General features: G+C 38.1%; 1 protein-coding gene across 4 annotated transcripts in view; it reads right to left on the bottom strand.

Annotated features, from left to right (window-relative positions):
• PDE7B (phosphodiesterase 7B) overlaps positions 1-27,880 on the bottom strand; it is a 380,722-nt gene that overhangs the window by 172,873 nt on the left and 179,969 nt on the right. Inside the window, exon 3 of one of the 4 annotated variants that reach the window (XM_059889704.1) lies at positions 1-27,880. This exon is cut by the window's left edge and continues 8,159 nt beyond it; it is cut by the window's right edge and continues 41,844 nt beyond it. The exons of the other annotated variants lie outside the window; for them this stretch is intronic. The gene's annotated coding sequence lies outside the window, so the exon portion shown is untranslated. 4 annotated transcript variants of the gene reach the window in all.

Genomic DNA, 27,880 nt, shown 5'->3' with positions numbered 1-27,880 from the left:
GTCGGTGATGCCATCCAGGGATTTAATGATACAAAGGTGGGGAGAGGTGGGAAAAATGATTGATATGTGAAAGAGCATAGATGAATGACAAAATATGTATTAAAAGAAACTCAGTAGGATAAATATTCATTGTAACTGCATTTGAGAGGTGTGATAACAGTTATGAATCATGTCTAGAGTGTAAGCCTGTGCCATCTTTACCAAGGGTTATTTAGTGTTCTGGTTAATACTGTATCCGTTTCTTTGATTAGAATTTCAATTTCCGGCCACAGTGACTAATGGTTGTGTTTGATGTTCATGAGCTGTAAAGCTTTGTGCTGTAGGCTGTGGTGATGAACATGTGTCTCAGGCCTCCCCCTGGCTTTGTTTCTCTAAACAAACCACATGGGCTTCCAGTCTTTTTCTTGGGAGTCTATAATCCTCAAATATTTTAATAATTTTGATAGCTCCTAGCTCATCTCCATTGAATTCACAAATGTTTTTCAAGGTAGTATAGTACATAAAACCAAGTAGAAGGTTTCAAAAGTGGTTTAAACAAAGTCTGAAATATGCTTTACTTCTTTTTTGCAAGTGAGATACATGGATTCTGGAAGCCCTCAAGAACTGGGAAGACTAAGAACTAAGAACTCTCAACTAAGACTAAGAACGCTCAAGAACTAAAAAGACCTCAAGAAGGCTGGAGGGGAGATTGTCCAGACATCCTCAAAGACCTGCTGGGAAATGCCTGAGTGAGATTTTTTTCCCTCTTAATATAATCGAAATAAACTAGATCACTAATAAGATATAGAAGTATTATTAGTATAAACAACATAAAAGGAAAGTGAGAAAATGGTAAGGAATAAAACCTTCTAAGAGCATTTATTTTTTTTCCCTTTGGCATTCAGTTATGTTTTTGTTTATGGAGTTCAAAGTCAATTTGGAAGAAGGAAGTTTCGACTATCTGTGTATGAAGTGTAATCCTACTGCCTCCTCAAATTATTATTTATTTTTCCCTCTTTCACATATTACCTCCTGATGATTATGAATTACATTAAATATCTATGCCAAAAGTTGTCTCTCAGATGCTGTTCTACAGCAATTCTTCTCAGATGTTAGTGTGCACACAGATCACTTGGAGATTCTATTAAAATGAAGATTTGGTTTGGGCAGGTCTGGGCGGGGCCTGAGACCCTGCATTACTAGGAAGTTCCATGGGAATGACAAGGCTGCTGGTCTGCAGTCCACACTGGGATGCAAGGTGAGAGGCCTACTAAGTGGCAGATATTTTCTGCCTCTTCTATGTTAGTTATGAAAGAAAATGAAGCAAAAGTACCCTTCTTTACAGGAACATGTATTAAGACTTTTGGAAACAATCAGTAGTGGCTCAGGATAACTACTCTCAACTAGAAATAAGCAACCAGAGCTGCAGTATAAGAGCAAGGGCTATGTCCAGGGGCATTCATGATATTGAATCCCTACTTGGCTTTTAAATTTTGTTTCATTCATTTCTTTTCCCTTATGAATTAACTTTAAAAAATAAGGTTGACTAAACAGTATGGGCCACTGTGAGAAAGAATATATATACAATGGAGTCAACTTCAAAGACAAATTGCTGTTTTTGAAATTTCAAGCAAAATTTACTTAAGCCTAATTTTGCCACCCTTCCCACTTTCCAGCATTTTGTTGTTCTGTGTGTGTGTGCTCGGTCTCAGTTGTATCTGATTCTTTGTGACCCCGTGGACTGTAGACTACCAGCTTCCTCTGGCCATGGAATTTCCCAGGCAAGAATACTGAAATAGGTTGCTGTTTTTTTCTCCTGGGGATCTTCCTGACCCAGGGACTGAACTTGTGTCTCCTGAGTTACCTGCATTGGCAGGCAGATTCTTTACTAAGGACTATTGTTATTTTCAGAACGATCAAAATACAGGCAAGGCTCTGAGTCTTTGATCTCCATCATTATGGATATTCTCACCAAGATGTACTCCTTCATTTGATTTATTAAAGGTCTATGTAAAGCAGACTTCAGATGAAGCCTGGTAATCTTTCTCACTGTAATACTCTGGGCATGAATGAATGGTGACCAGATGACTCCATAAAGCAAAGATGGAAAGAAAGTAAGCATTCATGGAGCTATAACCAGCGAGTAGCCCACGGTGCTGCTGACTCAGAGAAATGTACTACAATGTCACAGTGAAATATAAAACAAAACAAAAAAGACAAGCTCTGCAACAGGCTGTATTCTTTATCAGGTATCACCTGGAGTTCAGGCAGCTCCAGACATAGCATTCATGGGAAAGTGATACCAGAAGCAAGAGGCATGTGAAATCAACTGGAAGACAAGGGTAATCAAGAGCATGAGGTTGGAACACTATCACATTTATATGATTAAGAATTTGTACAGTTAACTGAATAAGAAATGCTTAGAATAAATGGAAGCATCTGCTGGTAACTGGAAACACAGGTGGTTGTATTTTCTTCCCTTTGTCTTTCCTGATTCTTTCTAATGCTAAGTGCTTTCTACCTTGATGAACGCCTATATTTCCTATCATATACAGAAGTAACTAAGAAACAAGAAAGGGAAAGCTGGCAGATAATGGATTAAAAGTGAATATATATCATGGTCATTTTAAAGGTAATGTTAGAACCTCTTCTCCTCTGGAGAATCAAGGGGAAAAAGGAAAGGTGAGGTGCGGCTTCCCTGGAGGCCTGGTGGTGAAGACTCCACACTTCCACTGAATGGGGCAAGGGTTGCCGTGCAGTGCAACCAAAACAAACAAACAAAACCATTTTTTTTAATAAGAAAAAATAAAAAGGAATTAGAAAAGTACTCAGGGAAATGGCTTGACAGGAAGTAGTCATAAAAAAATAAGTAAAGGTGAGACTATTTAATGTATATAAACAATATACAACACACTCTCTGTGTAGTATGGTACGGGAAATCCATCTGAACCCCCCACCCCCTTTTGTGGTATGTAGTGTTGCTAGAAGATAACAGCAGTATCATCAAGGAAAGAAAGCCTAACACAAGTTGGCAACACTGATGCACGTATGGAATCTCTAAAGACTCTCTAAGAGTTTCTTTGTAACCTTCTTATCCATCCCACATTTAAATTCTAACTAAAATTTGCTCTATTTCATAAAGTATCTAAAATGATTGCACATGTCTCTGTCTCTAAGAGGTGGTTACCATGGGTTCTGCTCTATTTTCTTCTCTGGGCTGCTGGGACCTGCTACTTTCTGTCCTCCATGATCTTCTCCCTGAATCCATTCAACAATCTGATCATGAGACTTCTTGCATTCTTTGTCCTCTTACATATTTTTGCTTGGGACATTCATGTTCTGTTGCCTATTTTGAGTGCAAGGCAAAAATACCTACCTTTGACTTGCATGTGTTCACATATCTTGCTGCTCTTGTATTGTGTGTCTGGATTAGAATATAAGGAGTCAACTCCAGAACCATCTGCAATTAGACTTTTAAAAATACTTTTTTATGTTTATTACTTCTTCGCTTTCAAAGTTTGAGGAGTAAATTGATTGAGCTACTTCTAAAATGTATTTTTTAGTTTCTCATTCAGATCAGATCAGATCAGATCAGTCACTCAGTCATGTCCAACTCTTTGCAACCCCATGAATCGCAGCACGCCAGGCCTCCCTGTCCCTCACCAACTCCTGGAGTTCACTCAGACTCATTCAAAAAAATTCAGTGCAGTCTTAATTATCTTTAAAAGTTAGGATATTTCCTAATGTGCATATCATTTTTTAATGTGCAACAAATAATCAGTCTTATGGACTCTGTGGGAGAGGGAAAGGATGGGAAGATTTGGGAGAACGGCATTGAAACATGTATAATATCATGTATGAAACAAGTCGCCAGTCCAGGTTCGATGCACGATACTGGATGCTTGGGGCTGGTGCACTGGGACGACCCAGAGGGATGGTATGGGGAGGGAGGAAGGAGGAGGGTTCAGGATGGGGAACACATGTATACCTGTGGCGGATTCATTTCGATATTTGGCAAAACTAATACAATATTGTAAAGTTTAAAAAGAAAAAAAAAAAACCCAGCTTGAACATCAAAAAAAAAAAAAAGTGATGGGAGATATTAGTAGTAACACAACACAGAATTATTACCTAAAGAAATTGTCTAAATCCCTTTGTTGGGCATTCAACATTTCAAAACCATGCTCGCACTAACCGAGCCTTGTAAACTCACTCAAGCATACATTTAGCACTCAAAATTCCTGTGGAATCATATTGTTTTCCATATGTGCTAGATGCACAATGATCTGTGTGGTAGGCAGAATAATGACCTCCCAAAGATGTCTACACCCTAATCCCTAGAACCTGTGAATAAGTTAGTTTACATGGCAAAGAGGAATTACTGTAGCAGAAGGAATTAAAATTGCTAATCATCTGATGTTAAGATAGGGAGACTCTTCCGGATTGTCTACATGGATGCAGTGTAATCACAAGGGGTTCTTACATATGGACAAGGGAGGCAGGAGAGTCAGTGTCAGACTGATAAGATGTGATAAAGATTCAACTAGCCAATGTTAGCTTTGAAGACAGAAAGAACCCTCAAGCCAAAGAATGAGGGCAACCTTTCAAAGAAAAGGGAAAAACTGCATTCTCTTTAGAGCCATCAGAAAAGAATGCAGACACTTTGATTTTGGCCTAATGGGACTCGTTTTAGACTTCTAAACTCCAAAACTGTAAGATAAAACATTTGTGTTTGTTTTAAGCATTAAGTTTGTGGTAATGTGTTACAGCAGCATCAGAAAGCTAATATTTATTGCTCACATTTTTCTTCTCTTTATTGGGAAAGATTTTTCCACTTATCTCATCCAAAAAACTCCCATTTTCTTCATGAAGTCTTTGTGTCCCACTTCAACTGCCTCTTTGATTTAAATAAAGCAGAACTTCTTATCCATTTTATTTGTTTTTAAGATAACTTGTATCACTATTTGCCTTTAATGCTCCAGCTTGTCTTTCAATTTAGAATGCAGGGAGCATTGTTTCATAGTTTGTATAATAACATAAAATCTTGGGATGTACCCTTCCTTCCTTTCTTTCTTCCTTTCTCCCTTCCTTCTGCATTTACTGAGTGGCTAATAATTTATTGAGTGTCTCACGCTAAGTGCTTTATATACAAAACCATAGTCCCTGTCCTTAAAGTTATTTACAAATTTAGTGGAGAAACAGACACATATACAACTAGTCATAAAGCATGATGCATTGTAGGATTAAAATATAACTGTAGACCGAACAGGTCTCAGTTAGTGTCTGTGGTTAATAATGATGAAAACCAACTTTTTTTCTTAAATTTTTCTTGTACCTTGACAATTTAGACAATGCCTAGAAATCTATTTAAAACAAAAATTTATGAACTATATTAGAGTTTGTATGTTGTCACAATAATGTGGATGATTAATTGTATTTTGTTGATTATTTTTTATTTGCTGATAGGATTTTTTTTTTTTTAAGTTTAGCTGTAATGATTTTAAAACTTTAAAAATCTTCTCACCACTTTTCTCAGGTGACTTGATATCATGTTGCTAGTGACTTGGCAGCTTAGGAAAAGTTCTTATTCCTAGATAGCCAAGAAAGGCAAATGATGCGATGCCAGAGTTTTAAGGGACTTTAGAGGTAAATTAATCATTTCAATTAGATCCCATCTTAGCTTAAGCTGAAGACAGACTGGATAGCTGAAACAACAGAAATTTATTTCTCACAGTTCTGAAGTGTGGAAGCCTGAAATCACCAGGGTGTCAGCATAGTTAGGGTCAGGTGAGGCTCCTTATCCCAACACTGCCTTCTTACTACTTCTTCAGGTGGTGGAGAGATCATGTCTCTCAAGTCTTTCTTATAATCTCATTTATGAGGACCCCACTCTCGTGACCCAGTTACTCATCACACTGGGATTAGGGTTTCAACATAAGATTTTTGGAAGGACACAAACATTCAATACACAGCAGGTAATTTTCTAATTATACCGATGATGACAGCATAAGCCCTGGATTCTCACAGACCTGAGCTGAAGCCTGTTCTTTTCACTGCTTATGTACTCAGTACAGCACTACACATTTTATACGAAATGCCTTATATTATCCTTACAAGAACCCAGATAAGGTAGGTACAATCATGATTCCCTATGAAATTAATTTGCCCAAGATTCAGATACTACCAAGCTTTAGAAGAGTGATTTGAACCAAGGCAGGTTGGCTCTAAAGCAGGCTCTCTTAACACTGTGCTACACTTCCTGTGCGGTTGGGTATATTATAAAGCAATAAGAACTTGTTTTGATCAACACATTGCAACCATACATGGCTGTATCCATGGCTGTATCATGAACATTTACGTGAGGCAAGTCAGAAGGAAAGAATAATTATGATACTTCCAGCACCTGTTTCTATATTTTTTTCTTCATGGTAGGATTATATCCTGTGTCCTTTAAGGCATATTCTATCCCACTGTGGTCATGACTGTAGCCACCAGGTTGGACTTGAGATTTTTGCCACAACCTTCATCCAGAAAGTGCTGAAGGTCTTCCTTTCTCAGTATGATTGCAGAGAAAGAAAATGGCACACATAGACATTTTTTAAAAAAATTAGGTGAACATCTGATCTCCCTTCATTAATGGATGGTTTCCTCAAGCCAGACACTACACTCCAAAAATAACTTCATTCCTTATGAAAACTGGCTTGAGTGACCTGTACGTCTGTGTCACGGTCATTGCCATGCACTGGAACCCTTCAGGGTAGTGATGAAAGATGATCAGAGTAGTTTCTGTGTGATTTAATCATAATTGCAGCAGCAACTCTACTGTCTCTGACCTAAATCTTGGATCTGAAAAACCAGGGAACAATGACGTAGAATTGGTGAGTGGAGATGAGTCGATTTCCCCAAGACATTAGAGGGATATTTTCCTTTTGGAGCCATTTAGCAAGGCTGCTTACAGTATCACAGTGTCAGCTGCATCTGGGTTTTCTAAACAGCTTGGCCAGAAATGGGAAAAAGAGATTCTTAAGTGTTTCCGAGTGTTAAGGAAATGACTTGAGTCAGTTTTTGTATGTACAATACATGTAGGGGAATCCAAATCTGGTCTTCAGCTGATTTCTGACCTGGGGTAATAGATTGGAGATGAAGTTGATGACAGCTATGTTTCCAGTGGGCCAGGCATTTTCTGTTTTCTGCCTCACCTCCTTTTCTTGGCTTTACTTCCACATGGTAAATTTGGTTACCTCGTCATTTATATTCACAGTCCTTCTACTAGGGAAATGTAAACCTATAAATTTCACAACACCTTTATATAACACCTTCTTTATAAGGTGTTACAAAGTGACAGAAGGGCTTGGCTCTTCAGAAATGTCCCTAAGGAGAGAAAAGTTCAAAGCCTGGGGCAAATCATTCTGACTTTCAGATGCTCAACTTCTGTGGATATTCCCCAAGTCCTGTCCCCAGTAATAATTTATTAATAAATTAATTCACTTATTTGAAATAACATTAAATACTCTAAATCTTTGCCTGACCAAACCCAATTAATCCCAACCATTCCATTTGTCCCTCTATACATTTGTCCTTACATCAATTATAATTGATGCCTTGTTTTATTTAAAGATTTTCTTTATGTCCTTCATGCATGTAAATTCTGTATTTCATTTTTGCAATATTACATTAAGAGTGCAGGTACTCATTTCTTTGATAGCTTCCTTAGAGAACCTCTCAAGTGGTCAAGATCACAATGAATGATGAAATAGCACTATTATTTCTGTGGTAAAAATAAGAAGAAAGTTCGGAGGGGGATAGCCACAGAATTTTGGGAAACCTCAGAAGGGATACTTGGTGTTGCAAAATCCAAGTACTCTTTTTGACCTAAACCATATGCTGGCTTTCTTGAAATTATTGCAGGGTTAGAACTTTCCCCTGCTAACATGCTGGGTAAAGTCACATTTCCCCATAAGAGCACAAATGTGCAAACAAAAGACTGGTTATAGAAATCTACTTGAAATTCCTGAGAGGACCTACACAGTTGTTTCTTAGCTCTAACCTGTGGGTCAAATGTACCTCTGACATCTATTTTCTTCAAGTTGGCATGTCTTGGGAGCTTTTCTTTTAGGATCTTTGGAAAGAGAGTTTTCAGAAACAAAACAAAAACTGAAAGAGCTTTTTTCCTCCAGTAGAACCAAAGTGTTGGAAAAATTAGACTGAACTCTTGGGACAACTGAGGATTAAATGAGAGCATTTGTGCAAAGTCTGTAGAACAAGTCCAGGTGCAAAGCAGGCATTCAGTAAAAGCCAGTGATGACCATCTTTTCCAAATCACCTGCTCTCTTTTGCATGGAGCTGGCATCAATAGCCCACTTAGCCCTGTGTGCCATCAGTAGAGCCAGAAAGTAATATACAGAAGGTAAAAGATAGGAGAGGTAAAAGTGTAGGGGGGATAAATTAGGAGTTTGGGATTAACAGACACACACTGCTACATGTCAAACAGACGACAGGACCTATTGTATAGCACAGGGTACTATATTCAATATCTTGTAATAACCTATAATGGAAAGGAATTTAAAGAAGAATATATATATATATATATATATATAAAACTGAATAATTTTGCTGCACATCTGAAACTAACACAACATTGTAAATTATATACTTCATAAAAATGTTTTCAAAAAAGAGGTAAAAGTAAGCAAAAACAAAGGGTATGGAGTGGTCAAGGAAGTGGTGGAAAAGAAGACAAAGATAAAAAAGAAACTACAGAGAAAAGAAGAAAAAATATGGCTTTTCACTGTCAATAATCATAAAGGTTACTCTAGGAACCTGGAGAACATCAGTTGCTGGGCCCTTCTGTTCAATACTGGGCTGTTCCCATCTCTTCTTCATGTTCTAACTTCTAACATGAGTTTCAGATGATCTGAAAGATTCTCCAGATCCAGTTGTACAAAACAGAAAATTAAGTTTTTCTAGTGTGTTCTAATGCAGAAGGCAATGGCAACCCATTCCAGTACTCTTGTCTGGAAAATCCCATGGACAGAGGGGCCTGGTGGGCTGCAGTCTATGGGGTCACTAGGAGTTGGACACGACTGAGCAACTTCACTTTATTTTTTCACTTTCATGCATTGGAGAAGGAAATGGCAACCCACTCCATTGTTCTTGCCTGGAGAATCCCAGGGACAGGGGAGCCTTGTGGGCTGCCATCTATGGGGTCGCACAGAGTCAGACACGATTGAAGCGACTTAGCAGCAGCAGCAGTGTGTTCTAAATAGATAGCCATTGACACTGAGTACTAGTGTGATCTAAATAAACAGGCATAGACACTGAGTACTGAACTAGTTTCTCTTTAACTCTCTAGAAACCCATTGCAACGTAATTATTCCTAGAGAATAATTGTCTTAAAAGTCTTTATTTCCTCACTTTTCATCAAAGGATATAAGTTGCTGAAGTATCAAATCTTTCTTGGTAAGGCACTGTCATCTACAAATCAGTCCCTCAGGATCTTGCAAGGAGCACATTGGTGGTTTAGTCGCTAAGTCGTGTCTGACTCTTACAACCCCATGGACTGTAGCCTCCAGGCTCCTCTGTTCCTGTGATTCTCCAGGCAAGAATACTGGAGTGGGTTGCCATTTCCTTCTCCGGGGGATCATCTGGATTCAGTAATTGAACCCTGGTCTCCTGCAAAAAGACTTGTTTATTTATTTACTTTTGCCATGAGATGGTTCCTATAATTAGAGAAATCAAAGGTTTCTTATGAGAGTGTGAAATGACTTTTGCAGTTCTTGGAGAAGATTGCAGAAATTGACCGTGTCAAAAGAAAGTAAGAGAATGGCTTTCTTCACCATCAGGGGATTAGGATGGTGAAGGAAAGGTGCTCTGTTCAAGGAACTTTGGGGAGCTGTAATTATAGAACCACTCTGAACTGTCCATTCCTCAGCCCCTCCATTGAAGACCGGAGAAGGACTGTTGGCGAGAGTAGTGTGGTCTGGGACCAGGGAACAGAAGATTTGGGCTTCAGTCTTACATCAAAGGTTTAGACAAGTTCTAAGCATCAACCTTTCTTTAGGGTTCTGCTTGCTCAACTCTTGTTGGGGCTTTTAGACCAACTCTGAGTTTGTCAGACCCGGCAACACCCTGCCGTTCTGGGATCTTCTGCACTGAGAGATGAACCTGGACCAAGACTGATGTCACTACCATACCACGGATCCGAGCAGACTGTTCATTGGGTGTAGCAGATATCTGTTCAATGAATGAGTGACCATGCACCCCTGAATGGCCTCATAGGTATTTAAAAGCAGCTCTATAATTTGAGAAAAAAGCTGGAGTGTCATAGTGGCCTCATGGAAACTCAGCCAGTGTAGGACCGTATTAGCGAATAGCCAGTTTCATGGGGCAGTGGGGTAAAATGGATGAGTGAGCTGATTTTTTTTTTTTCCCTGAAACCATCCTGTTTCTCTCTGTCCCTTTCTTTCTCTTTTTGATTTCCATTTGTGATCTCTGAGACTTAATAGACATAGTACTTTGCAGTCTCTCCCACCCTCTCTACCAGTGCTCCCTAGTGGGACAAGTAAATCTGATCCCAGGAGCTCAGTCACTACTCATCCAAAGCCCCAGGCCAACGCTGGGGAAGGGTCAGGATGTTGCGTGTGCCACACACACAGGCTTGGCACTCAGCCCCCACCACGCTGCTGGGGCCAGGCAGGGAGGTCACCCCTCTGATACCTGAAGAGTGGTGCCTTCCACCTCCTGCACTGCGGGTATCACTGCACATGGCCAGGGCAATGGGACAAAAGAGATCACTCTGGCTCCTCAGGGGCCAAGATGAGGAAAATCAACATCAGGGCCCAAAGGATGCAACTCCTGGGGACAAAAGTTTTCTACACATTAACAACCAGTCATTACAGAAACATTGAGTAGGCGCTCAAGGATGGAAAAGAGAAGAGATCTCTTGACCCTAGATGACAAATCTTTTTCAGGGAGACTCTGAAGCACAGGACTTTATTCACCTTGTCAATAGCCAAGGCAGGAAGATGAAATGAACAGCACTGAGCAACAAACATTCATCAAGCACCTTTTACGAGCCAGGCAGGAAGCAAAGTTTCGAACAAGTCAGACTTTACATTCCAGTGAAAGCCAGAAACACGCACACAAATACATTACCAAGACAGTCCTCGGTCATTATCAGAGATATTATAAACAAAATTAATTGATTAATAGTGGCTGAAAAGGGATTTTCATTGTATGATTGGGAGAGGCCTCTAATGGCAAGGAAAAGCCTGCCAGTCAAAGATCTAGGGAAGAAGATTTGAGGTAGAGGAACAACTGAGAGAAAAACCCTGAAGCAAGAACTAGCTGGCTGTGTCTGAGAAACGAAGAGCAGATGGCAGGGATTCAGTGAGCGAAGGAGAGGGTTGTGTGTGATGAGATTCTGAGCAGACCATGTTAGGCTGTGTAACTGACTAGAGATGATCTCGGATGTCATTCCAAGTGTGATGATAAACTAGCAGAAGTTTTTCAGAAGAGTGATGTGATCTAATGTAGTTTTAATAAGATCACAGTGGTAGTTCTGCTGAGAAGGGATTTTATAGGAGCAAGAGTAGAAGCAGAAATTAGCAAGCAGGCTAATAAAATTCAAGAAAGAAAGAACAGTGGCTTGACTAGGGTGAGACCAAAGGAAAAATAAACAGTTTTAGGAAAGATTTTGGAAGTACGTCTCTAGAATATACCTCTGGATTGGCATGTGAGGGAAAGAGGGCAGCTGAGTTCTAGTATCCTAGTAAACGGCTGGGATGGGAAGAAACATATTTAGATGTGATGCTGATCAAGCACTTAGTTGGATATTGGGAGTTTGGGATGCCTTTCAGATACCCTAGTAGATGGCAAGTAGATAGTTTGAGTATAGAGTCTAGGGGAAAAAAATCAGTCCTTACATGTTAATTTGGTAAGTATTGGCATATTTGTTTTGTTTTAAAGGAAACAAAACAAAACATTGTGTCCTGTTCAGTCCAACTGCTTCCATCCCAAATCAACATGGAACTAAGTACGGTAAGTGCTGAAGATAAAGAGATCAAAAAGCCCGTAACCCCAGAGGGGGTGGCAGACCAAAGTAGGCATGATTGTTATAATGCAATGGTAAAATGGAGGAAGGTACAGATACAAGGGAAGCTATATTATGGAGCAAATAGTTAATCCTGGAATAGTCACGGACAGTGGAGAGAAGAGGTGATTTGAGGGACAGTCATTTGATAGAAACAATTTTCTTGTGAGTCTCTTCTTTTAAAATAAGAGCTTTTTCAGAGAACATAGAAAGTAGATGGGATTTGTTCCAGAAGTGTTATGGACAAAAGAAAATTCCATTTTAATGGTTGTTTGATCTTGGAGAAGGCATTAATCACTCTAGGACTTATTTTCCTCTGTAAAAAGAGAAGATTGAGCTCAGTGAAGTTTTATGCCTTGGAGAGATGATAAGATAGGGAATTATGGTCAGCAAGTTATTTTTTGCTATATATTTAAAAGTTATATTATATTACCATACATATTTCAATACACTAAATGGCTTAATATATATATATATACACATAAAAATACTATATGTATGTTTTTAGTAAAAACAAAATATTTAGCTTTGATAAATTGATATATTTATAAGTAAATTGCCTTATGCCAATTGTCAAAAATTTCAAGTTCTTAGTTGACATAAAAATGTTAACACCTTAATGAGCACAAGGTCTAATTGTTAAAAAAGAGGGAAAAATAAAAACAAAATAATTATTGCCAAATTAATACAGTTTCATAGACAAAATATTTTAAACCATGAGTACACTGGGGGGACAATGAGAAAAAAGCATATTTGATAGGTGTAGTTTTACAATTTGAGAGATTTTCCTTTTCTTCTTCCTTTAAAGCTATACTAGATATTTGATGTCTCTGTCACTTATTTGAGTCTTTGTGAAATTAAAAAAAAATTTGTTTTCTGGGAATTAATTTCTTCATCCTATGAAACAATGCAACTTCTCTCAAGGCACCCTGTAATTTACCAGAATAACTTTGGCTAAGAGTCCTGGAATGTCCTTCATTTTATTCATCTTACAGGATTGAACAATTTATTCCAGTCATTTATTAACCTCAGAAGCAGATCAATTTTAAGAACAATACTTTGCATTTCTGATAGTATTTATTTCCAGGATTGTATTTTCAAAAATCTATTTAGTAGTATGCATACTCATCGAAAAAAGAAAGAGAGTCCCAGAAAAACATCTATTTCTGCTTTATTGACTATGCCAAAGCCTTTGACTATGTGGATCACAATAAAGTGTGGAAAATTCTTCAAGAGATGCGAATACCAGATCACCTGACCTGCCTCTTGAGAAACTTGTATGCAGGTCAGGAAGCAACAGTTAGAACTGGACATGGAACAACAGACTGGTTCCAAATAGGAAAAGGAGTACGTCAAGGCTGTATATTGTCACCCTGTTTATTTAACTTCTATGCAGAGTACATCATGAGAAACGCTGGGCTGGAAGAAGCACAAGCTGGAATCAAGTTTGCCGGGAGAAATATCAATCACCTCAGATATGCATATGACACCACCCTTATGGCAGAAAGTGAAGAGGAACTCAAAAGCCTCTTGATGAAGGTGAAAGTGGAGAGTGAAAAAGTTTGCTTAAAGCTCAACATTCAGAAAACAAAGATCATGGCATCTGGTCCCATCACTTCATGGGAAATAGATGGGGAAACAGTGAAAACAGTGTCAGACTTTTTTTGGGGGGGCTCCAAAATCACTGCAGATGGTGACTGCAGCCATGAAATTAAAAGACGCTTACTTCTTGGAAGGAAAGTTATGACCAACCTAGGTAGCATATTCAAAAGCAGAGATGTTACTTTGCCAACAAAGGCCCATCTAGTCAAGGCTATGGTTTTTCCAGTGGTCATGTATGGATGTGAGAGCTGGACTGTGAAGAAAGCTGAGAGCCGAATAATTGATACTTTTGAACTGTGGTGTTGGAGAAGACTCTTGAGAGTCCCTTGGACTGCAAGGAGATCCAACCAGTCCATTCTGAAGGAGATCAGTCCTGGGATTTCTTTGGAAGGAATGATGCTAAAGCTGAAACTCCAGTACTTTGGCCACCTCATGCGAAGAGTTGACTCATTGGAAAAGACTCTGATGCTGGGAGGGATTGGGGGCAGGAGGAGAAGGGGACAACATAGGAAGAGATGGCCGGATGGCATCACTGACTCGATGGATGTGAGTCTGAGTGAACTCCGGGAGTTGGTGATGGACAGGGAGGCCTGGCGTCCTGTGATTCATGGGGTCGCAAAGAGTCTGACACGACTGAGTGACTGAACTGATACTGACTCCATCAAGTGGATATAAGCAGAGACTACATTTTTGTAAAAATAGAGATGGGTGACCATGAGACAATTCTGGGCCTTTTGTGGGGAGGGGGAACCCATGCATCTATCACTCAAGGTGAGAGATACTTGGGCACAAAGATAGCTAATGCATAGACTAAGTCCATATTTAGGGGATTAACAAAGCATGGACACCCAAATTTCTTATAATAGATACTTGGATTTTTTGATACATACATTTTTAAAGTATGGAAATAAATATCTTAAGAACCATTAGAACTTTGTTAGACTTCTTTAAGTGATGAAGATTCCTTTATTGTTTTGTTTTGAGTTACTTAGATGAGGAAGCACTTAGAGTTGTTACTTAGAGTGTTCAAAGTTTTTCATATGTGTATGCTCAGTCATGTCTGATCCTTTGTGACCCCCTGGACTGTAGCCCACCAGGCTCCTCTGCCTATGGAATTATCCAGGCAAAAATACTGGAGTGGAACTTCCCTACCCATGTATTGAACCCGTCTCCTGCATTGGCAGATGGATTCTTTGCCACTGAGCCACCTGGGAAGCCCTCAGAGGTTTTCATTTGACTCTAAATGGCATGATGATCCAGATTACATGCCACGGGTTGGCCTCCTTTTTCTTGACTGGGTTGGGATCAGGGTTGTTCGTAATGCTGAGGAGTTGATCACATTTAGTCAGGTTGGACATAATGCTTAGGTGCTATATCCACTGTATGATTTTTCCATGTCTGTCTGAGGCCATGGAGGACAAAGACCAAAAATCTTCAGGGGAAGAATATAGTCCCAGAGTGATCATCTATTGATCTAATCTGCATGGAGCTACCAGGAAATTGGGATGTATAAGAGGAGTCTGATACTAAATGGGGAATGCATTGGAGTAATGCTCTAAACAAAGAAACGGATGAAAGAAAAATCAGTCCATCTCTTAGGTGAAGTTTTGTCTGGTCCTTATTCATGAGCTTCTCAAGGACTCTGGTTTGCAGGACTTGGGTTGAAGGGACTCTGGTGGAGGTATGTCTTCCTGATTTATTCTGGATTCAGTTATCTGCATTCTGGGGTCCTGTCAATCATAATGAGATTGGGATTCTTCTGGGGATCAAATGATTTGCCCCCAAATTCAAGAAAATCTACAGATAAAAGTCAGAAGACAACGATGCCTTTGAAAATCCTAAGTCACTATTTAATATTTTTGAAAATTTCCCTGGCTATCCCATCCACTGCCGTCATAGTTCCTAACTTCCCAGGGCTGTCAACCAATGTTGTCAATGTATGTTGAAACATAACCTGTTCGGTCAAAAATGCTTAGGGTAGAAATTCTTAAAAGTTTGCATGTTTATAGAAAATGAGTTCATTTTCTTCCTGATCATCCTTTATGTTAAAATATTAGTGGTAACATTAAAAGTTGCCAACTCCTTCTTAAAATAGTGCAAGAAGCCATTTCCTATTTCAGTGATGTTTGAATACTGCCTGATATAAAATTTGCCTTTGGCACAATTTTGATCACTCAATTCAAAAAATTATGTACAATGGAGTAAAGTCCAGCAAGTAAAAAACTAAAAGTTAATGTGGTTAAATTTTCAGGATTAATAATGAAAAATTAATATTGTCAAAATCCAATAGTTTTGATAATATTGATAGTTAGCTAAAACTGTCAACAGAGGAAATGTATTTAAATGATTGTTTTCCCTGCTGATACTTCCTATTTAAGTCCCTGACCTAAACACAGTAATATTTGGATGAAATTTATTTTTTATATAAAATGTGTAACACATTTCTGATCTAACTATTTAAATGACTTTATTATGACTATCTATTACTTCAAGGACTTGTATGGTAAGGGCTCCAGGCTACTACATTTTTAAAAAGTTTTGGGTCAGCATTTGGCAGGTTTTCAGAATTCATTTTTCTTGTTCTCAAGGCAATTGGCTTTAGAAACTTGTCCCTACCTTCAATTCTATTGCTTCAGATCTTCTAGAGGATGTGAGACCAGATAACAAGGCTGATTAAATATACTTGAATAAGTAGTACTTATGCATTATGCTTGTGTACTTGCATTATGCTTGTGAATAAGTAGGCTTAGAGATTGCTACTAGGAATTCCTCTCACAGGTGAGAAGGCCAGCTACCTTGTTTTTTATTTTATTTTACTTCTGGTTTCCCTGTCCTGTTCCAGATGATGGACTTCGCCCCAGGCCTGCCTGCCCAATACTTCGTATACTTCAGTAGGTGTGGCATATGCAGGGGTGAGGCCAGGAGTTCTGGAGAGGATCTCAGTTGAAATTCTGGCTGTCATAATCCTGCTGTGTGACACTGGGCAAGTTACTTGACCTCCCAAGCCTTAGTTTCATCAACTGGAAAATGAGAATGAAAAGAAACACTCTCCTGAGTTATTGTGAGGATAAAACGAGGTGTGTGGTATGATAATAGCTAATATTTATAGAGCATTTATTATGTGCCAGGTACGCAGTTAGCACTCATAAATGGTAGCTCCTCCACACATACCTGGCTTTGTGCCCTTACCAGTTGGACTTTACACAATTAATCCACTGAAATCCTCACACTACTTTTTTCAAATGCCATAGAAAATAACAAGAAGGTAGAAAGGAATGTATCAGAAAGACTCTACTGTGTACAGTCATGGGGTGAGAAATTTTACTTATACTGTATCATCTAATCATCTCAGTAGCCCTTTGAAATAGGACCTATTATATCCATTGTATAGATGAGAAAAACAAAGGTCCAGAGAGGCTGTTTTACACACTTTTTACATGATAACAGAGAAAGCAGCCATATAAGTAGAACAAATATAATACAATTGAGAACTTAATTCTATAAGAGTAAATTACAAATCTGACATTAATAATCTACTTAATTTCTTCTCATTTATTAGCAAGTCATCAACCAAATTTTCTTTTACAGAGTTAAAATAATAAGAATGTAAAACATTTGTTCACATATCTAAAATAGAGATATCAAATTCATTTTATTTTGCTTAACATAGATGTTCTCATAGGTCCTTGCATGAGTAAAAGGCTAAATTACTTTGTTTCAGTCATAATACATATTGAGGCTTGCTTTTGCTGCCAAAACTGTTCTCTGGTTTAGAAAATTTCCCCTAGGTCATTTAGAAGTATTCCCAGAAAAGATGAAAATGCCAAAAACCTGGTCAAAAAATATTTTTTTCAAGCATTGCACCAAGTATGGAAGGAATCTGGGAACCAAGAGTGTATATTTATCTGGTCACAAGGAGAACAGAGGTTATCTGAATGCCTCCAACTCAGTGTTTGTCACTGTCATAGCTGACAATTTCCCCTTTATTCTCTTGCTAAGTGGTCAATCATCCGCCCTTTCTCTTATTTTCAATTTTATTACTTACAATCAGGACAAAAGGCACTTGAGAAAAATTTCTTTTGGGGGATCCACCTTTTCAAAGGAAGATGCAAATTAATGTAGTAAATCTGTAATTCTCTTTCCATCTTTAAAAAGAAATAACATTCAGGCATTGCTCTGCGCTGTCACCTTGAGTCAGAAAATAACTCCATCTGGTTTATTTAGTTTTTGATAGCTCACACTTCAAAGAAAGGCAAGGGTTATATCCGCTGACAATTGTGCAGGCCTGAGCAAGTTAAAAAATAAAATCTTTCCCGACCCCTGCGGTGATCAGTATGTACATCCTGAAGCACCAGGATTTGATGACGTCTGCTGTGGTCTGCTGGCTCCCAACAGACTTGAGTCCGCAGGCTTGACTCAGGAAAAAGAATCCCACTACCTTCAAGTGAAATTGTGCCCAAGTAAAGATTACTAATAAAAATACCATGGAATTGGGCTCCAGTGTTACTTTTGGTCTTAAAATTCTTGTGTATCTCTGTATGTTTGCTCATGCACACACCTATGGGTATTTTGACTTCATCATCCAAATTCAATGCAATCTTTTAGATTTCCTTGTAGCTTTAACACACCATTTAAACCTTCAGGCAAGAATCTGGCAACAACTTGGCATATGCAACTGGTTTAACTTTCCACTCATACCCATGTGGACTCCCCAAGGTCATATTTGGTTCTTAATTCGTGGAGAAGTAAGAGAGGGCTGGTACATTTTATGCATTATCATTTCAAAGAGATGAGGCTTTTGATTAGAAGTATTAAGTGCCAACGTTTAATTTCACCTGTAATTTACATTCTACCTACTTTCAAAATAACCCCAGTATATTTCTAGCTCTGCCTTGGTTATGCAACTGCTGTCTGCTTTGGGTGCCCCATCTGCAATACAATGATAATAATACTTGCCACCTACGTCATTTCACAGTGGTGTCTTAAAACTAATGAATAGAGGTCTGCGTGAGCCCAAACTCTTTGAAATACAACAGCTTTATAGCTTACAAATTATTTTCAACTAGGCTGAAAGTTACACACTAGATATAGTTCTACAAAAAATTGTAAATTATATAATTGGTTTAAAAATCAATAATATATATCACATGAATACATGTACACAAAAAGGAATACACCCAAATTGCTAAAAAACTTATGATATATTTCTATAGAAAAGCGTAGAAAATAATATAATGAATATTCTATGCAAATTAATATTGACAATGGCTATTAGCATTGTGGTATCGTGGGCAATTTTATTTTCTTCTATATAGGTTTCTTCTATATTCCAAGTTTCCTAAAAATGGAGTGAAAGTGTTAGTTGTGCAGTCATGTCTGACTCTTTGTGACCTATAGACTCTAGCCTGCCAGGCTCCTCTGTTCATAGAATTCTCCAGGCAAGAATACTGGAGTGGGTAGCCATTCCCTTCTCCAGAGCATCTTCCTAACCCAGAGATTGAAGCTGGGTCTACTGCATTACAGGCAGAGTCTTCACCATCTGAGCCACCAGGGAAGCCCTAAAATGAATATATAGTTTGTCCAAAATCAAGAAAATAATCTCAAATATCTTTGTTAAGAATAACTGGACAAGATAGAATGCAAATACCAGAGCTTTTAAGAAAAATATTCCTTTAACTTCTTAAACAGTGAGTTTGGGTTGGACATTAATGACATAAATGCTAGTCCTATAGGATTTGGGTTTTAACCCAGCTTATAATGGGAAGCTCAGAAAAAACCCTATCATTTAAGGAAAATATTCAAAGGCTTTGTTCGTGTGTACATCCAGTTTTTTTTTTTTTATCCACAAGTTTGTATGGAGTGTCAGCAGTTAAACCTAGTCTTATCTATTTAACTAGCACACTATTGAATGTTCATAAATTTAATATGTTCAAAAAGTGCAAAAGGGCAATTCTGATAGGTAAGTTATCCCTACTCCCCATCACGCCTGTCACACAGGATTTCTTTGGATTCTACTAATATGCTTGTGTATGTTAGTCACTCAGTCATGTCTGACTTTTTGCAACTCCATGGACTGTAGCCCGCCAGGCTCCTCTGTCTATGGAATCCTCCTGGAAAGAATACTGGAGTGGGTAGCCATTCTCTTCTCCAGGGGATCTTCCCAGCCCATGGATCAAACCCAGGTCTCCTGCATTCAAGGCAGACTTTTAACCATGTGAGCCACCAGGGAAGCCCTCACTAATATGCTGCCAGCTCTTTTATCTCCAGGTCTTCTCACATGCTGCCTCACCTTTCTGGAATGTCACTCACACTCTTTCATCAGGCTCATTCCTACAAATATGTTAGGTATTCGTTTGGTTCTCACCTCTTCCACAAATTGTATCCTGATCTTTAGACCAAGTTTGATGGCTTCTCATCTGCTCCCCAACATGGATGGCTCTCCATGTTCACTCCAAAGAGCACTCTTGTCTCACCTATGGTCTCTGGTATGAAAGCCACTTGAAGGCAGGGACCTCTGTACCTGGCTTACACAGTAAGTTCCACAGCTATTCCTGTCTACTGGATTTGGGAAGAGAGAGAAAGACTTCTTTTTTGTCATTGTCATCATGCCTGTGTTTTTCTCCCAGAAAAGAACTGGTAAAGAGGGGTAGAAATTTTAAGCTTTATTATATGGAAATTTTAATTTAACTTGTTGCAATATTTATTTAGTTAGATTTGTTATTCATAAAAAAATACCCTGGCTTGGTCTTAGAGAAATGACTACATACACAGAGGAATTTTAAAATAAAAAAAAAAGAAAAGTTTTTTTCCCCCTCTTATTATTGTTAAGTCTCAAAAGCAGGCATTTTGTTCGTTCTACACATGTAATATCAAAGATAACATGATTTGTGTGTCTTCTTTGAAAAATATCCTACATCTGTAAGTCATTAGCTTTTGTCTGGCTCTCTTGTTATATTGGATGAAATCCTTGAATGTGCTGTGTCTCCATTTTTCTAACTGTAGAATGGGCCTAAATTTACTCTCCATAGTGAAGATAATATTAGAAAAAAAAATTCATACTGGAATACAGACGTTAGTTGGCTATTAATTAAAATGGAGAAAATTACATTCACATTAGAGTCTTTTGTCAGAGTACTCTTTTTAACAAAGGAATTATAGCCTTCTTTTTCTTATATGTTCAACTAGCTCTTTCTACATATAGACTTTCACACTTTCCTTCTTCTGTTCCTAGCTAAAATGAGAGAACTGCTGAAAAACCATATGATTGAAAGGTGGCTCCTTAACCACCCACAAGAAGAGGAAAAAGACATTAAATACACATTCCTCACTCCCTAACTTTTCCATATCACAACTCTGAAACCACTTGTGAACAGACATATTCATAAAATGAGTACATTAGGACAAAGTAAGCGGTTACTTAAGCCAGTCTGTTTCCATCTCTATCAGTCTGTGTGTCTATCTCTAAAGGAATCTTGATTTTTTCCCATTCTCTGTACATTGCTAATAATGAGTTGGAACTGGGGTGGGGGCCAAAACCAGATCAGAAGATTGAAAAGACAGTTCCAGGAAAAATGACTCCTTTTGCTGACAGTGACTCTTCCTGAGAAAAGAGAAGTTGAGAGGGTGATTCTGAGCAGAGGACTGGAAGTGATGGGCCCCTGTGGGTGTACCGAGTTGAGGGAGAGGTTGGTAAATCTGGGAATTAAAGGGGTTACTCAAATGCTTTTCTTGGTTAATTTTTCTTTTATTCAATTGTCACAAATATGTTATTGTCTTGGAATTAGGTTTGCCACCCCATGAGAGAGGCACACGCAAAACAAAGACCGCAAACTCTTATCTGAGGGATACACATAAACCGTATTCTAAACCATTATCATTTCCTAGAAATTTATTTCTCCAATCGAAAAAAAGCTACACTCTCACATTTCTTCCTCTTCTTCTTCTTCTTCTTCTTTTTAAGACAAGAATCTAACAACAAATGCCTACACAGCCTATGAATCCAAGCCCAGCCACCCTGGATAATGTGAGAGATGAAGACCTAATTGAGGTTGTTTCATCAAGTTACCCACTATCCATACAGCTTGTCCCATGTTAGTTCAGGCACTTAGAAATATACACACACCCTAATGCTTGCCTACTCTGATCCATCCACAGTAAGCCTCTGGTTAGCCAAGATAGACAAGTTTGGGTAAAAAAGGAGAATATTATTCAAAAGGCCAAGATCCACATTTGGACACAGGGATAGTGCAGTCATGTAGAGGAGTGATTCCAAGGTCAGGCAGTGCAGCCACTATTAATAATAAAGGATGTATTATGAAATGATTATTATATTTTCCATGATTTTGGGTATATGATTCAGATCCTGTAATAGTTTAAATAAGTAGTGATAAATGGGCCTTTGGTGACCTAAAGTGAGTCTTACTCTGAGAAGAAAGATGCTCCATATTTAAGATTCACTCAAGAAGGCAGATGACTGAATATTGAGAGCCACTGAGTATAGCCATCCCTGTAACAGAGCAGTCTGGAAATTCAGGACAAATTCTACACATACTTCTGCTGTAAAGAAGAAAAGGGAAAGTAAAAACTTTTTTTTTCTATTAGAAGTGAAAAGTCACTTTTAGGATGTATTTCTCCATCAACCATCTGCAAAAGTATCAAAACAAATCTCAGTTTGCAATTAGTTCTGAGATGTGAGTAAAACATAAATTCAACCAGAAAGTGGTCTGTTTAGCTCATGACATGGACTAGAATTCTGGGTGAATGAAATCTGGACGTGCCATGTGCAAATTCACTTCAGGGACAAGCCTCTCAGACTTGACCTCATTCTAGCCCTAGAACTTGGACTATGAATGGTTTCCGCCTCACCTCTTGACCCTGATCGCCTGTGTTACTATGATCCCAGTTAGGGAATGCACTTCTCATTGCTGTATTTCTGATCTTACTTTCCACTTACACCTTCCTGCTCTACGAACCAGAAGCTGATGTCAAATCTTATTAACTTTGTCAAAGTATTGGCTAAGGCTAAAATTCTTCTAGGTGATTAAAAAAAAAAAATCTAGAATGTGAATTGAAAGAAGGGCAGGGTCTAAGAACAAAATTAGGTCCAATGACTACCCATGCCCCTGTGGGTTAGAAATTCCTAAATCCTGGTATAGACTGTTGAAGTGTTGACCTCAAAAGGCAAACAAAGATTTGTTTATGAACTCTGATTTTTTTTAATGTCACCTAGTGGTTGGTGAAAGTTTCCAGAAATATCTCTCAAGATACATACAATCTACAACCTTCCCAAACTAGACTGAACCCCAGGGATCTTAGTTGCCAAAATCCTTTGATTTTTTTCCTAATCTGTGGGAAAGAAAAGGTGTCTGCTTGTCATTCTGTTTCCTCTTTCTCAACATATAGGAGAATTAAATTTCCCAACCTTCCTTGTAGTAAACTTTGGATCCATATTTCTGAGTTCCTTCTATTTCTTTCTTTCTTTTTTCTCTCTTCCCTCTCTCCTTCTCTCCCTTCCTCTTTTCCTTTCTTCCTTCTTTCCCTTCTTCCTACTTTCTTGCCACTATTTGAATCACTGATAGAAAAGGAATGAGAATTGTAATGTTCTAGTATCACTTTTTGGAGTTTTCAAATTATGGCTGTCAATTTTAAAGAAAGGTTGAAAATAATGCAAAATGCATATCACATTATATAAAAGAAGGAAACATATAACAAATTTGCATTAGTTTTTTACTTAGTCTACAGGAACCAGGCTTCACCACCGTCTTCTGTTTCCTTCATGGTGGTCAGAATTCCAAGCAGCGGCGAAAGGAATGGTGGTCAAACCATCTTCATTATACAGGGTGACCTGGAAAAACTATGAGAGGCCCACTTTCTCTACCTCCAAGAAATACTGTTATGTAATCACAACAGTATGTATCATAAGAGGGATTTTTCTTATCAAAACATTATTTCAAATACAATATATCAGTTAATTCTAGCATACTCTTAGGAGATAAAATTACCACAGTCTATGAAAGAAGCATTGATTTAGAGATTTTTCCCAACATCATGCAATTTACAATGGTAAGACAGATTGGAAAGTAAGTGTTCTGAGTTCTTTTCCAGTGGTTGGATGCCTGTATATGTGTATTTGTTTGTTTTGTAAAACGTGAGAAATTCTTCTTGTAATAAGTGGGGAATGAAAAGGACAATATAAAGAAGGGAAGTGTTGGGTATGATCCCCCACCCACCAGCTATTGCTAACATTTCCTATTTTCTTTGCAGTCTTATCTAGATACATATATAACACATATTTTATATTATGCATATATAATAGCTGGCACTATGTCACTCATACCATTTTGGGTTCTTTTTCACTTAAAACTATAAGAAAAACAGTTCTCTTTGTCATTAAAACTTTTCACAAATGTAGTGTTTAATGGCTACATAATGTTTCAACATATGCCTTGATGATAATGAAATTCATCTCTTTCCTATTCTTAAACATGTGGACTGTCATTAAATTTTTGGTTCTTATAACACTGCCGAAACATCTCTATATAAAAACCATTTATGTAATTTAGATTTTCTGAGGATAGATTCTTAGTAATGGAATTACAGTAAAAGAAAAAATATGCATGTTATCTTTCCCAAATGAGCTACTTCCTCTGATTCTTGAAATTATCACACAGTCGGTAAACAATAATAACAATAACACACTAGTTCAGAAATACAGGCACGGGCTTTAAGGGAACAACTGTTTCCAGCTTCCTTCTGAACGGGGCTGTTAAAAGTGCCAGTTCAGGGATGATGGGCCCTGAGTGTTTCTTATCAGCCCTAATATTTGGCCACAGTGCTGTATTTCCAAAGAACTGTAATTGGAATTTATTGTGTCTAAGCCTCACAGCACCTCTGTGCTCTAAGTGGGGTTGTTATTTCTCAGGGAGGGAAGAACACCAAACAATATGTCCACTGTACTCTGCCCTGGGCCTTTCAGAGGCACTCACACAAGTGCAGTGCACACTGGAAAGGAATCAGGGTAACTAGCTGCATGTTTCTCTGTCTTGGATCAAAAACAACCAGGCCAAGATAAAAGACCACATTTGGGGTCAAATGGGCGTATTTCTGCTGTTTAACATTCCACAATGGGAGAGAGAATGAGTTTAAAAGAGGAGAGGACACTTCTCTTCTCTGCAGCAGAGCTAGATTGTTTAAATGGTTTAAATTGACAGAGAACAAAGTCACAAAACACTCCTTCTTGTCCTACATTGATAAAAATCTGCACTTTTGTTTCTGTCATTTTCCTGTCCTTTGTAATGGTAGAAAATGAAAACATTACTTTCTGTCTTAGCATTCGGGAGTCTATATAATATATAATTTAAAGGAAATCTAAATATATCAAATAATATGGTTGGTTGCTGGATCACTTGGGAAATCAATGGGTTTCTGAGTGAGGTTAATTCTTTGCTCAAAAATATTTATGACCTAAATAAGAGTGAGCATCACTGCTTGAGTTATTTGAAAAAATAAATAAATCTGGAACTGTAGAAAAAGAAACTTGAAAGACAAGCTTGTTTATAAATGAGCCAATGATAGTGTCAAAATGTAGTTATGATTTTGAAAATTAGAAAATGCTCTGCTATTATTCTCAATGTATTTATTAAGATTTGCATATTTGCCACTAAGGAATCTATGTTTTCTGGGAAAGCTTCCTAAATCTAAATGTGTATCAACGACCCATAAAGATATTTTCCTCAGTTCAGGGTGAACTTTAAAGGAGATTTAATTAAGTTGGAAGAATAATTTTTGAAATCAATCTCTCACTTTCTCTGTGTGAATATATCTCTTTATTTAAAGAAAGCTAGGAAATTGTGTTAATGGCAACCCACTTCAGTATTCTTGCCTGGAGAATCCCAGGGACAGAGGAGCCTAGTGGGCTGCCGTTTACGGGGTTGCACAGAGTCAGACATGACTGAAGCAACTTAGCAGCAGCAGCATCAATAAAATTAAAAATAATTACTATATAACAGACTTATGAAGAAAATAAACTTTGAAGTCTATTTTAATTCATTTTCCACTCATTTTTATCTGTATGTAGATCCAATTATTCCCCTGACAAATGTGTTAAATAGAATGTGTCTTTTTAACTCATTAAAATTATGTTATAGCAAGAAGCCTTACATTTATTAGATAATGGCAAAGGCCTTCAATTGGTGTCTCTCAGCCAGAAAGATTGTCTTTCAGGCCAATCAGCCATTCGGTACAGAAGGTAACTTATTCTGGCAAGACTGGCAAAGATTGTTGATATGTTAGCTTTAAGAATTTTATCATGCTATCATTTTCTAACAGCAGGGAATACTCTCCTATTCTCCTCAGAAAAGACCAAATTTCCACTTGTACACATGGCTTTCCTTTCCTCCTGTCTCCCCGAACTAGCTCACAACCATGATTCCTACTGGCTACAGTGCCAACAAAAACCAATATATGCGTCTCTTTCAGAAGCAGACCTTTAACAAAATGTCTCTTTTAGAACCTTTAATGTTTTTTTTTTTTCATGGAAACTGCTTGTAGAGTTGCTTTTATTTTTTAAATATAAATTTATTTCTTTTAATTGGAGGCTAATTACTTCACAATATTATATCGGTCTTGCCATACATTGACATGAATCCGCCACGGGTGCACACGTGTTCCCCATCCTGAAACCCCTCCCACCTCCTTCCCTATCCCATCCCTCTGGGTCATCCCAGTGCACCAGCCCTGAGCATCCTGTATCATGCATTGAACCTGGACTGACGATTTGTTTCACATATGATATTATACATGTTTCAGTGCCATTCTCCCAAATCATCCCACCCTCGCCCTCTCCCACAGTCCAAAAGACTGTTCTATACCTCTGTGTCTCTTTTGCTGTCTCGCATACAGGGCCATCATTACCATCCTTCTAAATTCCATATATATGTGTTATTATACTGTTTTCAAGATACCGGGATTCAGGCAAATTGCTATGGACACAAACTGCCTCCTTAACTTGGACCTGACAGAGTAAGTTTCAGGTCTGGGGTTGGATTTTGATGGACAAGCAGGAACTGAGTAGGTGTAAGTGTGTGGGTGGGTGGGGGTTAACGTTTGGGAGGGGTGGGGGGTCCAGAGGATCTTGGGGCCTGAAGGATCAGCATGGTAAAGGCCAGGGCTGAGGGGGCTGTGAGGGGCTGTAGTCTGATTGACTTCGGACTACAGGGTGGGGGCAAGGGAACACCCGACAACGCACAATGAATGGCTTTAGTTCTGAATGAGCTTTGACTCTGGTCTGAGGGAGCTGGACCTGATTGTCTGTTGTTGGCAGCAGACGGCCAATATTTACTACCAATGAAAGTGCTGTTTTATAAAAGTTTGCTAAAATGAGGAAAGAGTGAAACTGGGCCCTAGGGCTCTTCACCAACTTGTATTATGTCCTTCCGACTGCTGACAGTACTCATGTTTCTAATCCACGCTTCTTTCTCAGTAGTCGTGTATATTTAAATGAGAACTTCAATATCTGCTGTCTTAAATTTAATACATCTATGATATTGACTAGCATTCTCTGCTGATTTAATACTTGTTTTATAGTTATTCTGAGGAGGTCCCATGTTATTTTTTACTCTCAAAAATGTCAAACCCGTGATTGATCCTCAAGAAGTATTTGTTGAACAAAATTACATACATAAATTTCTTTCCCCTTCTAATGTGATAAAAGCAAATTCTTGACTTTAGAAAGTATACTCCACAGGGGGTGAGTGGGAGGCAGGCCCCAAAGACAGGATATTATATATATATATATATATATATATATATATATATAGTTATGATTCATTTGAGTTGTACAGCAGAAACCAACACAACATTGTAAAACAACTATCCTCCAAGTAAAAAATAAATAAAAATCTACTCCATCTGCCTGCGTTTGGTGTATTGTGGGTTTATCTTCCATAAATCATGGAGACATTTTAGATGATTTTGAGTGATTCAATGGTTTTCTGATTATGAATCTATTTATTTATAATTGCTTAGCAAACATTAATTAATAATTAGATATCTCCTTACTCCAGGTAGTGTAGGGTCAAATATACCTTTGGTGAAAGAGGAACTTCAGATGCAATTTGTATATTTAACCTTGTTAAGGAGTACAATATAATATTTTTCCTCTAGTACTGTAACTTCATATGATACATTCATTTCCTCATTTTTATATGA

Source organism: Bos taurus, chromosome 9, assembly GCF_002263795.3.
Source record: "Bos taurus isolate L1 Dominette 01449 registration number 42190680 breed Hereford chromosome 9, ARS-UCD2.0, whole genome shotgun sequence".
NCBI classification, from domain to species: Eukaryota; Metazoa; Chordata; class Mammalia; order Artiodactyla; family Bovidae; genus Bos; species Bos taurus.
The sequence above is the reverse complement of the archived record's forward strand: the minus strand, read 5'-3'. Positions and strand labels throughout refer to the sequence as shown.